Here is an 11,727-nt window from a genome sequence, read left to right on the forward strand (position 1 = left end):
ATATCCTTCCTATTTTTCCAGAATGCCAATATACTTAAAAGCATATGAAAATAGGCCAGGCCTAGTGGCTCACACCTGTAATCCTAGCACTCTGGGAGGCCGAGGTGGGAGGATCACTCAAGGTCAGGAGTTTGAAACCAGCCTGAGCAAGAGTGAGACCCCCGTCTCAACTGAAAAATAGAAAGAAATTAGCTGAACAACTAAAAATATATATAGAAAAAATTAGCCGGGCATGGTGGCACATGCCTGTAGTCACAGCTACTTGGGAGGCTGAGGCAGAAGGATGGCTTGAACCCAGGAGTTTGAGGTTGCTGTGAGCCAGGCTGACGCCACAGCACTCTAGCCCGGGCAACAGAGTGAGACTCTGTCTCAAACAAACAGAAAAACAAACAAACAAAAAAAGCCTCCTGGGCTCAAGCCATCCTCCTGCCTCAGACTCCCAAGTAGCTGGGACTACAGGCATGCACCACCATGCCCAGCTAATTTTTTTTATATATATATTTAGTTGTCCAGCTAATATCTTTCTATTTTTAGTAGAGACGGGGGTCTCACTCTTGCTCAGTTTGGACTTGAACTTCTGAGCTCCAGCGATCCTCCTGCCTAGGCCTTCCACAGTGCTAGGATTATAGGCGTGACCCACTACACCAGCCCGGCAGAAAATTCCTTTCTAGGGGACCTGGTGAGTCATGCCTACAAATGATAAAATCTCAATAAACAGGTTTTATGATGTGGTTTACTTCCTGACCTGATTCCGGTATAGCATCACACAAAGAATAGAAGACCCTTATCTTAACTCAAGCATTCCTTTCCTCTGATTCCCAGTCTTCTGGACAAAGCCTAACTCTTTCTGCCAATTGTCAACTAAAGAATCCCTAAGTCCACCTGTGACTTGTAATCGCCCGCTTCGAGATGGCCCACCTTTTCAAGCCAAACCAATGTAATTCATTCCACATATTGATTTATGACTTTACCTGTAACCCCTGTCTCTCTGAAATGTATAAAACAAAACTGTAACCCAGCCACAGCCAGTCCCCTTGCTCACGGCTTCTTGGACGTGGCTCTGGGTCATGGTCCTCAAATTTGGCTCAGAATAAACCTCCTTAAATTATTTTACAGAATTTGTTTTCTTTTCCATTGACAAAAGAAAGAATGTTGAAATAAGATTGCTGAGAATAAGATACAAACTTAGATATAATTTTTTTTTTGAGACAGAGTCTCACTCTGTTTCCCGGGCTAGAGTGCCATGGCATCAGCCTAGCTCACAGCAACCTCATACCTGGGCTGAAGCAATCCTCCTGCCTCAGCCTCTCGAGTAGCTGGGACTACAGGCATGTGCCACCATGCCCAGCTAATATTGCCTATTTTTAGTTGCCCGGCTAATTATTTTTTCTATTTTAAATAGAGACAGGCCGGGCGCGGTGGCTCACGCCTGTAATCCCAGCACTCTGGGAGGCCGAGGCGGGTGGATTGCTCGAGGTCAGGAGTTCGAAACCAGCCTGAGCAAGAGGAGACCCCGTCTCTACTATAAATAGAAAGAAATTAATTGGGCAACTAATATATATAGAAAAAACTAGCCGGGCATGGTGGTGCATGCCTGTAGTCCCAGCTACTCAGGTGGCTGAGGCAGGAGGATTGCTTGAGCTCAGGAGTGTGAGGTTGCTGTGAGCTAGGCTGACGCCACGGCACTCACTCTAGCCTGTGCAACAAAGCGAGACTCTGTCTCAAAAAAAAAAAAATTAAATAAATAAATAAATAAATAAATAGAGACAGAGTCTTGCTCTTGCTTACGTTGGTCTCAAACTCCTGAGCTCAAATTATCCTCCCACTTTATTCTTCCAAAGTGCTAGGATTACAGGCGTGAGCCACCAGTGCCCAGCACAAAGTTAAATATAAATGCAACTATTGGTGTTATCATATTGACCAGGAGAAATCATTTGCATTTCTACTGAACCAAAAAATCACTCATAATCTTATCGATCTTTTCTACAAGTTAACAGACAAATATGTAGCTTTACAGAATCTGGGCCCTAATCAACAGTGATTAGTAAGTTAAACAAGGTTACATTTCTCTAGACCTTCACTATATGGTAGCCACTAGCCACAAGTATATTTGAAAGAGTACTTGAAAGGGTAGGGCACTTGAGGAACTGCATTTTTCATTTTATTTTATTTTACTCAATTTTAATTTTAACTTAGAAACCAAAGTAGTGTAAAATAGTTTTTACATTAAACTCAACTTTATTGTTTATGCGTGGCTATATTTCATTTTAACCATGGCATCGTGTAAGATATTGCTGAATTGGGCCGGGTGCAGCGGCTCACACCTATAATCCTAGCACTCTGGGAGGCCGAGGTGGGAGGATTGCTGAAGGTCAGGAGTTCAAAACCAGCCTGAGCAAGAGCGAGACCTCGTCTCTACTAAAAATAGAAAGAAATTAATTGACCAACTGAAAATATATATACAAAAAATTAGTCGGGCATGGTGGTGCATGCCTGTAGTCCCAGCTACTTGGGAGGCTGAGAGAGGAGGATCGCCTGAGCCCAGGAGTTTGAGGTTGCTGTGAGCTAGGCTGACGCCACGGCATTCTAGCCCAGGCAACAAAGTGAGACTCTGTCTAAAAAGAAAAAGATATTGCTGAATTGTACTGTGTGTGTCCAGTGCGTCAGTCATTTTCAGTGTTACACATAACACATTATTATTCTAGTCAGTGTCTGCGGTTTCAATTCAAATGATTTCTTTCTTATGCCATGCTATAACAATTATATGTGTTCATTTGAACGTTTTACACAGACAGCACGAGTTACAGTGATAACTATGTGAATCCTATTTGGTAACTAGGTGGACGGAAAAATCCAAACTCTGAAATATTTCAAAGAAGTTTATTCTGAGCCAAATTTGAGGACCATGACCTGGAGCCACACCGAAGAATCCTTGAGCAAGGGGACTGGCTGTGGCTGGGTTACAGTTTGCTTTTATACATTTCAGGGAGACAGGGGATACAGGTAAAGTCATAAATCAATACGTGGGAAGCACACATTGGCTTGGCCCAAAAAGGTGGGACATCTCGAAGGAGGGGGGCGGGCTTACAGGTTATAGGTGGGTTTAAAGATTCTTTGACTTGTAATTGGTTAAAGACAGGAAGCTTTGTCTAAAGGCTTGATATGTTTCAACATAAGGAGTGTGTAAATTGAGGACCTGCAGGTCTGTCTTGCATACCCTTGGGCCTATCAATGGGTCACAAAGGATGTCTCCAAGAAGAAAGTGGGGCATGATGGGGCATGTCTGACCTCCCTCCTCCTGGCAGACAATTTAGTTTTAGGATATTCCTTTGGCCACAAGGGAGTCCATTCAGTCAGCTGGTGGGGTGGGGTGAGCCTTAAAATTTTATTTTAGTTCACAACCAAATTGAAAATACTTATGCTTTAAATTATAATATAATTAAACTCTTTTAAATAAAAAGTAAGTATTGTCAATGAAAATGAAGCCAAACTCTGTAAAATAATTTAAATAGATTTATTGTGAGCTACATTTGAGGACCATGGCCAGGTGTGGCAGCTCATGCCTAATAATCCTAGCATTCTGGGAGGCCAAGGCGGGAGGATTGCTTGAGCTCAGGAGTTCAAGACCAGCCTGAGCAAAGAGTGAGACCCGGTCTCTACTAAAAATAGAAATTTGGCCGGGCAACTAAAAAAAAATATATATATATATATATATATATATATATATATTTATATTAGCCTGTCGTGGTGGCACATGCCTGTAGTCCCAGCTACTCGGGAGGCTGAGGAAGGAGGATTGCTTGAGCCCAGGAGTTTGAGGTTGCTGTGAGCTAGGCTGATGCCATGGCACTCTAGCCAGGGCAACAGAGTGAGACTCTGTCTCAAAAAAAAAAAAAAATTCGAGACCAGCCTGAGCAAGAACAAGACCCCGTCTCTACTAAGAATAGAAAGAAATTAATCGGCCAACTAAAACTATATATAGAAAAAATTAGCCGGGCATGGTGGCGCATGCCTGGAGTCCCAGCTACTCGGGAGGCTGAGGCAGGAGGATCGCTTGAGCCCAGGAGTTTGAGGTTGCTGTGAGCTAGGGTGACTGACGCCATGGCACTCTAGCCCCACCAACAGAGTGAGACTCTGTCTCAAAAAAAAAAAAAAAAAAAGTGTTTGACTTGTAATTGGTTAAAGAAATGCAGCTTTGTCTAAAGGCTTAGAATGTTTTAAGTTAAGATAAGGAAATCTGGATGGTGGGGGGGGTGAAAAAAAAAAGATAAGCAAGTCTGTTAATCAGAGACAAGCCACCGGATACATACCTAGTCTCAGTGATTTGTTATGTAAATTGAGGTGTTAATAAGTTACAAAGGATGTCTCAGAGAAAGGGGAAGGCATGCTGAGTTCTACCTGACCTCCCATACCATGGCCAGCAAATCAGTTTTAGGATATCCCATTGGCCAAGAGGGGGTCCATTCAGTCAGCTGGTGGTGGGGGGGGAACCTTAAGATTTTATTTTAGTTCACAATATGGACTAATTTGTAAAAGCAAAATGAAGGCAGAATTGGGTGAAAAGATAGATACTACTACTAGTACTGCGACTACTATACCAGAACAGGAATAAAACAGAAAGTAGAAAAAGGTACGTTGCAAATTTTATGCAATTTGCTTAAGCAAAACAAAACAAAAAGCTCTTTGTTGTGTAAAAATTGTTTAAAGATTACAAAGTGGACAATATTTATTTATTTGGACAATATTAGGAGACATTGTCAGCAAATACAGAATGAATTAAATAACAAAAGTCAAGAAAGAATCAATAAAGTTAGTTGCCAGAAGTCAAAATTGAAAGTTCAATAAAAACTGTTTAAAAAATGATAACAGGCTCGGAGCTTGGAACTTTGGCCAACTTTATACTGGCTTGGATTCATTCTTGCATAAAAAAGAAAACCAGTTTTAGATGGCGATAGTAAAAGAAATAATTTCAGTTATAAAAATTTTGTTTAAAAATTATAAGGAAAAGACTAAAGAAGATATTTTACAAAAAATGAAAAATCCTCAATTAAACCATAAAATAATTGTCTACAGAATACAAGATAAATATCAAGACCAATTAAAAATTTGAAAAATTACAAGTACTTTTCTTTTTTTTGTTTTTTTTTTTTTTGAGACAGAGTCTCACTCTGTTGCCCGGGCTAGAGTGCTGTGGCGTCAGCCTAGCTCACAGCAACCTCAAACTCCTGGGCTCAAGCGATCCTCCTGCCTCAGCCTCCCGAGTAGCTGGGACTCCAGGCATGTGCTACCATGCCCGGCTAATTTTTTCTATATTTATTTTTATTTGACCAATTAATTTGTTTCTATTCAGAGTAGAGACAGGGTCTCAGTCTTGCTCAGGCTGGTTTCAAACTCCTGACCTTGAGCGATCTTCCCGCCTTGCCTCCCAGAGTGCTAGGACTGGGCCATGAAAAATTACAAGTACTTTTCTTTAGCTTTAGATGACTCATTTGATATATAACACTGCCTAATTAATGCTTTGAGTTTGTTTTGACTCAAAAGACTCCTGTTTACAAAGAAATGCCAACTGATAGCCTCAAAAACTTACACATAACTATGTTTAAATCTTTTACATCTCTCAAAGAACTTCAGTTAGATGTGGTAAAAAAAAAATCTCTAGCCATGTTAGGTCAAAATTCCAGTTTAACTGGAAATTTAAAACAAGAGACCAATGTTAAAACTATCCTTTAAAGCAAGGAGAAAGAAAGAGACTGATGTTTTTCGGGTGACTTCATATCACTGTATGATACATTCTGAAAATATTTAGACTCAGTTCTCTGAAACAGACTCCGTGAAAGCAGTCACGGATACTGTTGTTAAAATTGCTCAACATATACATGCAGATGCTGTGACTCATCACCAGTATTTTATATTTAACTGCTTTAATAAAAATATAAAAGACAATGCATTTAATCTTGTGTTCATCAACAGTGCTTGTTGGTCTAGCCACAGAGAGTTTTACAGAGTTTTACTGTGCTGTTAACTCCAATTCAAGATTTTCTTGAAACAAAAGGAATACTTGGCAAATATTCAGTAATCAAAGGAAAAGATGGCAATGTGATTTCTGTGTTTTCTCACAGATATCACATTGCATAGGAAACTTCAAGAAAAGGAAAAGCTCATCTGTGATTCAGCTAGACAGGTATAAGGATTTATGTTAAAACTGAAATTTTTGTATAATTCAAGTCAATAATGATTTTATACATTTTTCTAACACGCATCAAATATGCAGAAGATTTTATGGATAGCATTATGTAGATGAGTTGCAAAAACTATAAGAAAAATTTGAAGAATGCTTCATTTATATTGATAAATTTAGAATTGCTTCTCAAATCATGCAATATCCCTTTGAATTCAGTGTTAATATTACTGAGTTGACACAAATCTTGGACAGACATGGTTTTGAAAACTATCATCCTTTTGTTTCAAAGTCAAACCAATTCTCAAAAAACTCAGCAATTTTGTCAATGAAGATGCAAATATTAAAGGAAAATGATTTTTGCTACTCAATTCAGTTACTGGAAAACTTTTAGGTATGTTAAAACAGCTTGGGTATGTGAATCTACCTTTCTTCCAACTGTAAATTTTATGAAATCTAAATACAGATGAAGCACTTCCCATGAAAATGTAGCATGCAAAGATAGGTGGTAAGTGCAAAATATTATACATACTGTATTTCAAAGGCTTAGGATAAAAAAGAGAATCTAAAATATCTCATTAATTTTTTTTACATATTGAAAGAATAATATTTTGGATTTATTAGGTAAAATAATATGCATTATTAACATCAATCTCTCCAGTTTCTTTTTACTTCTTTTTTTTCTTTGAGACAGAGTCTCACTTTGTTGCCTGGACTAGAGTGCCATGGCATCAGCCTAGCTCACAGCAACCTCAAACTGCTGGGCTCAAGCAATCCTTCTGCTTCAGCCTCCCGAGTAGCTGGGACTACAGGCATGCACCACCATGCCCAGCTAATTTTTTTTTTCTATATATTTTTAGCTGTCCAATTAACTTCTTTCTATTTTTGGTAGAGACGGGGTCTGGCTCTTGCTCAGGTTGGTCTCCAACTCCTGAGCTCAAACGATCAGCCCCCCTTGCCCTCCCAGAGTGCTAGGATTATAGGCATGAGCCACTGAGCCTGGCCTTTTTACTTCTTTTTTAATGTGGCTACTAGAAAATTTTAAATTGCATCTATGGCTCAATTGGATAGCACCACTCTATATTAGGCAACATAGACACATTTATTTAATAATACTTATGTAGCATACTGAAAGAGCAGGGAGTAATCTTTTTATTACTTAATAAGTTATCTTATTTCTAAATTTTGGATAATTTTTCTTAATATTATTAGCTCATGAAAGACCATGCTGTGTTTTCTCTCTCTCTCTCTCTCTCTCTCTCTCTCTCTCTCTCTCTCTCTCTCTCTCTCTCTCTCTCTTTCTTTCTTTCTTTGAAGGAGTCTTGCTCTGTCACCTGGGCTAGAGTGCAGTGGCATCAGCCATAACTCACAGCAACCTCAAACTTCTGGGCTCAAGTGATCCTCTTGCCTCAGCCTCTCGAGTAGCTGGGACTACAATTGTATGCCAGCTACCATGCCCAGCTAATGTTTCTATTTTTAGTAGAGATAGGGTCTCACTCTTCAGGCTGGTCTCGAACTCCTGACCTCAGGTGATCCTCCTGCCTTGGCCTCCCAGAGTGCTAGGATTACAGGCGTGAGCCACCTCACCCAGCCAATACTGTGTTTGAGATTTGCAGTAACATAGCAGGTTTAGAGCCCTGTGTCTTTGGAGGAATAATAGAAGTTGAGTGAGAAAAGGCAGGCTAAAGCCAGATTGTGAGAAGTCTTTAAGTCATATGTAGCATTTGGTCTTTATTCTGTAGAGAACTGGCAGCCATTGAAGAGTTTTAGCAAGGGGCTTGCTGCATCATTAGATTTGTGTTCTGGAAAGGTAACTGTTGAAGAAGGTAGGGCATGAATTCCAAGGAGTCAATTATTACTGTACAGGATAAAACAAATAAATGCTCAAATTTAGGTAATTGGAAACGGGGCGTGGGGGAAATGAGATGGATTTAAGATTCGGTGACTGTTGGGGTGTGGGAAGTGAAGGGTGAAGGGAAGGGTTCAAGAATGAAGCCGGGCGCGGTGGCTCACGCCTGTAATCCTAGCACTTTGGGAGGCTGAGGCGGGCGGATTGCTCAAGGTCAGGAGTTCGAAACCAGCCTGAGCAAGAGCAAGACCCCGTCTCTACTATAAATAGAAAGAAATTAATTGGCCAACTAATATATATATATAAAAAAATTAGCCGGGCATGGTGGCGCATGCCTGTAGTCCCAGCTACTTGGGAGGCTGAGGCAGCAGGATTGCTTGAGCCCAGGAGTTTGAGGTTGCTGTGAGCTAGGCTGACGCCATGGCACTCACTCTAGCCTGGGCAACAAGCAAGACTCTGTCTCAAAAAAAAAAAGAATGAGTCTAAAGTATCTGATGTGGTCAGCTCAGAGGACAATGGTACAGAGTCTGTTTTCAATCACTATTTATGAGCATGTAAATGTCTCAAGTTAGAGATTATAGAAGAAAGAGCAAGTGGGGGAGGAAGGTAAAGGATTCAGTTTGGTCATTTGATTTTTTTGTTTTTTGGTTTTTTTTGGCCTAGTACAGGGAACTTTATTGTACATTGGTACATGACAAGGTGGGGTTCCCTAGGCCCCTCCCATTCTTCAGGGTCTCTGTCATGGAAACTTTGTCATGAGGAGGGGAGATTCTCAGTGAGGTGAACTGAGTTGGCAGGGACACCCCAACAGCTGAGGCCTCTCTCTTCCTCGATGCTCTGGCTGGGGCTGGTGGTCCAGGACTCTTACTCCTTGGTGGCCATGTGGGCCATGAGGTCCACCACCCTGTTGCTATAGCCAAATTAATTGTCATACCAGGCAACGAGCTTTACAAAGTGGTCGTTGAGGGTGATGCCAGCCCCAGCATCAAAGGTGGAAGAGTGGGTGTCGCTGTTGAAGTCAGAGGAGACAACCTGGTGCTCAGTGTAGCCCAGGATGCCCTTGAGGGGGCCATCCGCCGCCTGCTTCACCACCTTCTTGATGTCATCATACTTGGCTGGCTTCTCCAAATGGCAGGTCAGGTCCACCATGGACACGTTGGCAGTGGGGACGCAGAAGGCCATAACAGTGAGCTTCCCGTTCAGCTCAGGGATGACCTTGCCTATGGCGTTGGCCACGCCAGTCGACACAGGGGTGATGTTCTGGAGAGCCCCACGGCCATCACGCCACATCTTCCCAGAGGGCCATCCATGGTCTTCTGGGTGGCAGTGACTGCATGGACTGTGGTCATGAGTCCCTCCACGATGCCAAAGTTGTCATGGAATACCTTGGCCAGGGGGGTAAGCAGTTGGTGGTGCAGGAGGCATTGCTGACAATGGTGAGGTTGTTTTGGTACTTCTCGTGGTTCACACCCATCACAAACATGGGGGCGTCAGCAGAGGGGGAAGAGATGATGACCCTTTTGGCACCCCCATCTGGGTGAGCCCTGGCCTTCTCCAGGATAGTGAAGACACCAGCGGACTCCATAATGTAATCAGTGCCCACTTCACCCCATTTGATTTTGGTGGGATCTCGCTCCTGGAAGATGGTTATGGGCTGGCCATTGATGACAAGCTTCCCGTTCTCCACCTTGACTGTGGCATTGAACTTGCCGTAGGTGGAGTCGTATTGGAACATGTAGACCAGGCGTCCTCAAACTACGTCCCGAGGGCAACATGCGGCCCACTGAGTGTTTTTGCTGCCACTGCCTGTCCTGCTTAGCAGCCAACTCATCCCGGGCCCACAGTGCGCATGTGTGGAATGTGCTCCGCACTCTCCAACGGTCTGAGGGACAGTGAACTGGCCCCCTGTTTAAAAAGTTTGAGAACCCCTGATGTAGACCATGTAGATTGAGGTCAATGAAGGGGTAGTTGATGGTGACAATATCCACGTTGTCAGAGTTAACAGCAGCCCAGGTGACCAGGTGCCCAATGCGGCCAATGTCATTTATTTCGGCCTTCACTTTCACCATGGTGTCGCCGAGACAGTGCTGGCACTGCGTGAGAAGATGCGGCTGTCTGTCCAATGGGAGGACCAGAGAGCCTGGCCATTTGATTTTTTTTTTTTGAGACAGAGTCTCACTTTGTTGCCTAGGCTAGAGTGAGTGCCGTGGCGTCAGCCTAGCTCACAGCAACCTCAGACTCCTGTCTCAGCCTCCCAAGTAGCTGGGACTACAGGCATGCGCCACCATGCCCGGCTAATTTTTTCTATATATATTAGTTGGCCAATTAGTTTCTTTCTATTTATAGTAGAGATGGGGTCTCGCTCTTGCTCAGGCTGGTTTTGAACTCCTGACCTCGAGCAATCCGCCCGCCTCGTCCTCCCAGAGAGCTAGGATTACAGGCGTGAGCCACCGCGCCCGGCCCGGCCATTTGATTTTGACATTACAGAGCATGAAGACCAATAGCAGGTTCAAAGCTCAGGGGAAGAAGTAGGAGCCAAAGATGGAGATTTGGGAATCTTCTGCATGCAGGAGGCTAGAACTGTAGGTGTAGATAAGATTACCTGGAGAAAGAGGTTCTCCACCTTGGCTGCACCTTAGAATCACTTGGAAGGATTGAAAAACCCCAGGGCCCAGATCATACCACAATCAAATTGTTTCAGCAAGTGTAACAGCAAGTGTTAACAGCGACTGACCAGGGAAAGAACCCAGCAGCACACAGAGTCGGAGAATTAGCCTTTATTACGCTGGCCAGCTCAGAGGGGCATGCCACCAAATTCTGAACACCGCTTCCTTGTTCTCCTCCAGTTTTATACACTTCCTGGGTTTATACACAACCAATCAACTATGAGCATGAGGAATTATCCAATCAGCAGTGGGATTCAAAAACATCCAATCAGCAGCAAACTTTACGTAACCAATCAACTACGAGCATGTTATCCAATCAGCAGTGAGTTCAGCCATGGGGGTGGGGTTTTCTCCCTATCAAAATCAGGGATGGGCCAGGCGCGGTGGCTCAAGCCTGTAATCCTAGCACTCTGGGAAGCCCAGGCGGGTGGATTGCTCGAGGTCAGGAGTTCGAAACCAGCCTGAGCAAGAGCAAGACCCCGTCTCTACTACAAATAGAAACAAATTAATTGGCCAACTAATATATATATGTAAAATTAGCCGGGCATGGTGGCGCATGCCTGTAGTCCCAGCTACTCGGGAGGCTGAGGCAGCAGGATCGCTTGAGCCCAGGAGTTTGAGGTTGCTGTGAGCTAGGCTGACGCCACGGCACTCACTCTAGCCTGGGCAACAAGCGAGACTCTGTCTCAAAAAAAAAAAAAAAAAAAAATCAGGGATGAAGGCCGGGTGCGGTGTCTCACGCCTGTAATCCTAGCACTCTGGGAGGCCGAGGTGGGCTGATTGCTCGAGGTCAGGAGTTCGAAACCAGCCTGAGCAAGAGCGAGACCTTGCTGGATTAATCCTGGGTTGGGAGTTTGCAGGGACAAAAGATGAAGGCTTGAGTGGAGGCCTGGTAGAGAGGCTGAATGTGGCCTGAACCTCCCAAGGGAGAAGTGTGTTGGGCTTTTAGATTTCATTTAATTAAGTCTGTGAACAACAGGCTGAAAGTATCAAAAAGGAGACCTGTTTTCCTCAACCCTACACTTTAAAATGCA

At 43.3% G+C, this 11,727-nt stretch overlaps 1 pseudogene; it reads right to left on the reverse strand.

Annotated features, from left to right (window-relative positions):
* Positions 1-8,866: 8,866 nt before the first annotated feature.
* LOC105882324 (glyceraldehyde-3-phosphate dehydrogenase-like) lies at positions 8,867-10,096 on the reverse strand (annotated as a pseudogene).
* Positions 10,097-11,727: the final 1,631 nt, after the last annotated feature.

This window comes from Microcebus murinus, chromosome X (assembly GCF_040939455.1).
Source record: "Microcebus murinus isolate Inina chromosome X, M.murinus_Inina_mat1.0, whole genome shotgun sequence".
Taxonomy (NCBI): domain Eukaryota; kingdom Metazoa; phylum Chordata; class Mammalia; order Primates; family Cheirogaleidae; genus Microcebus; species Microcebus murinus.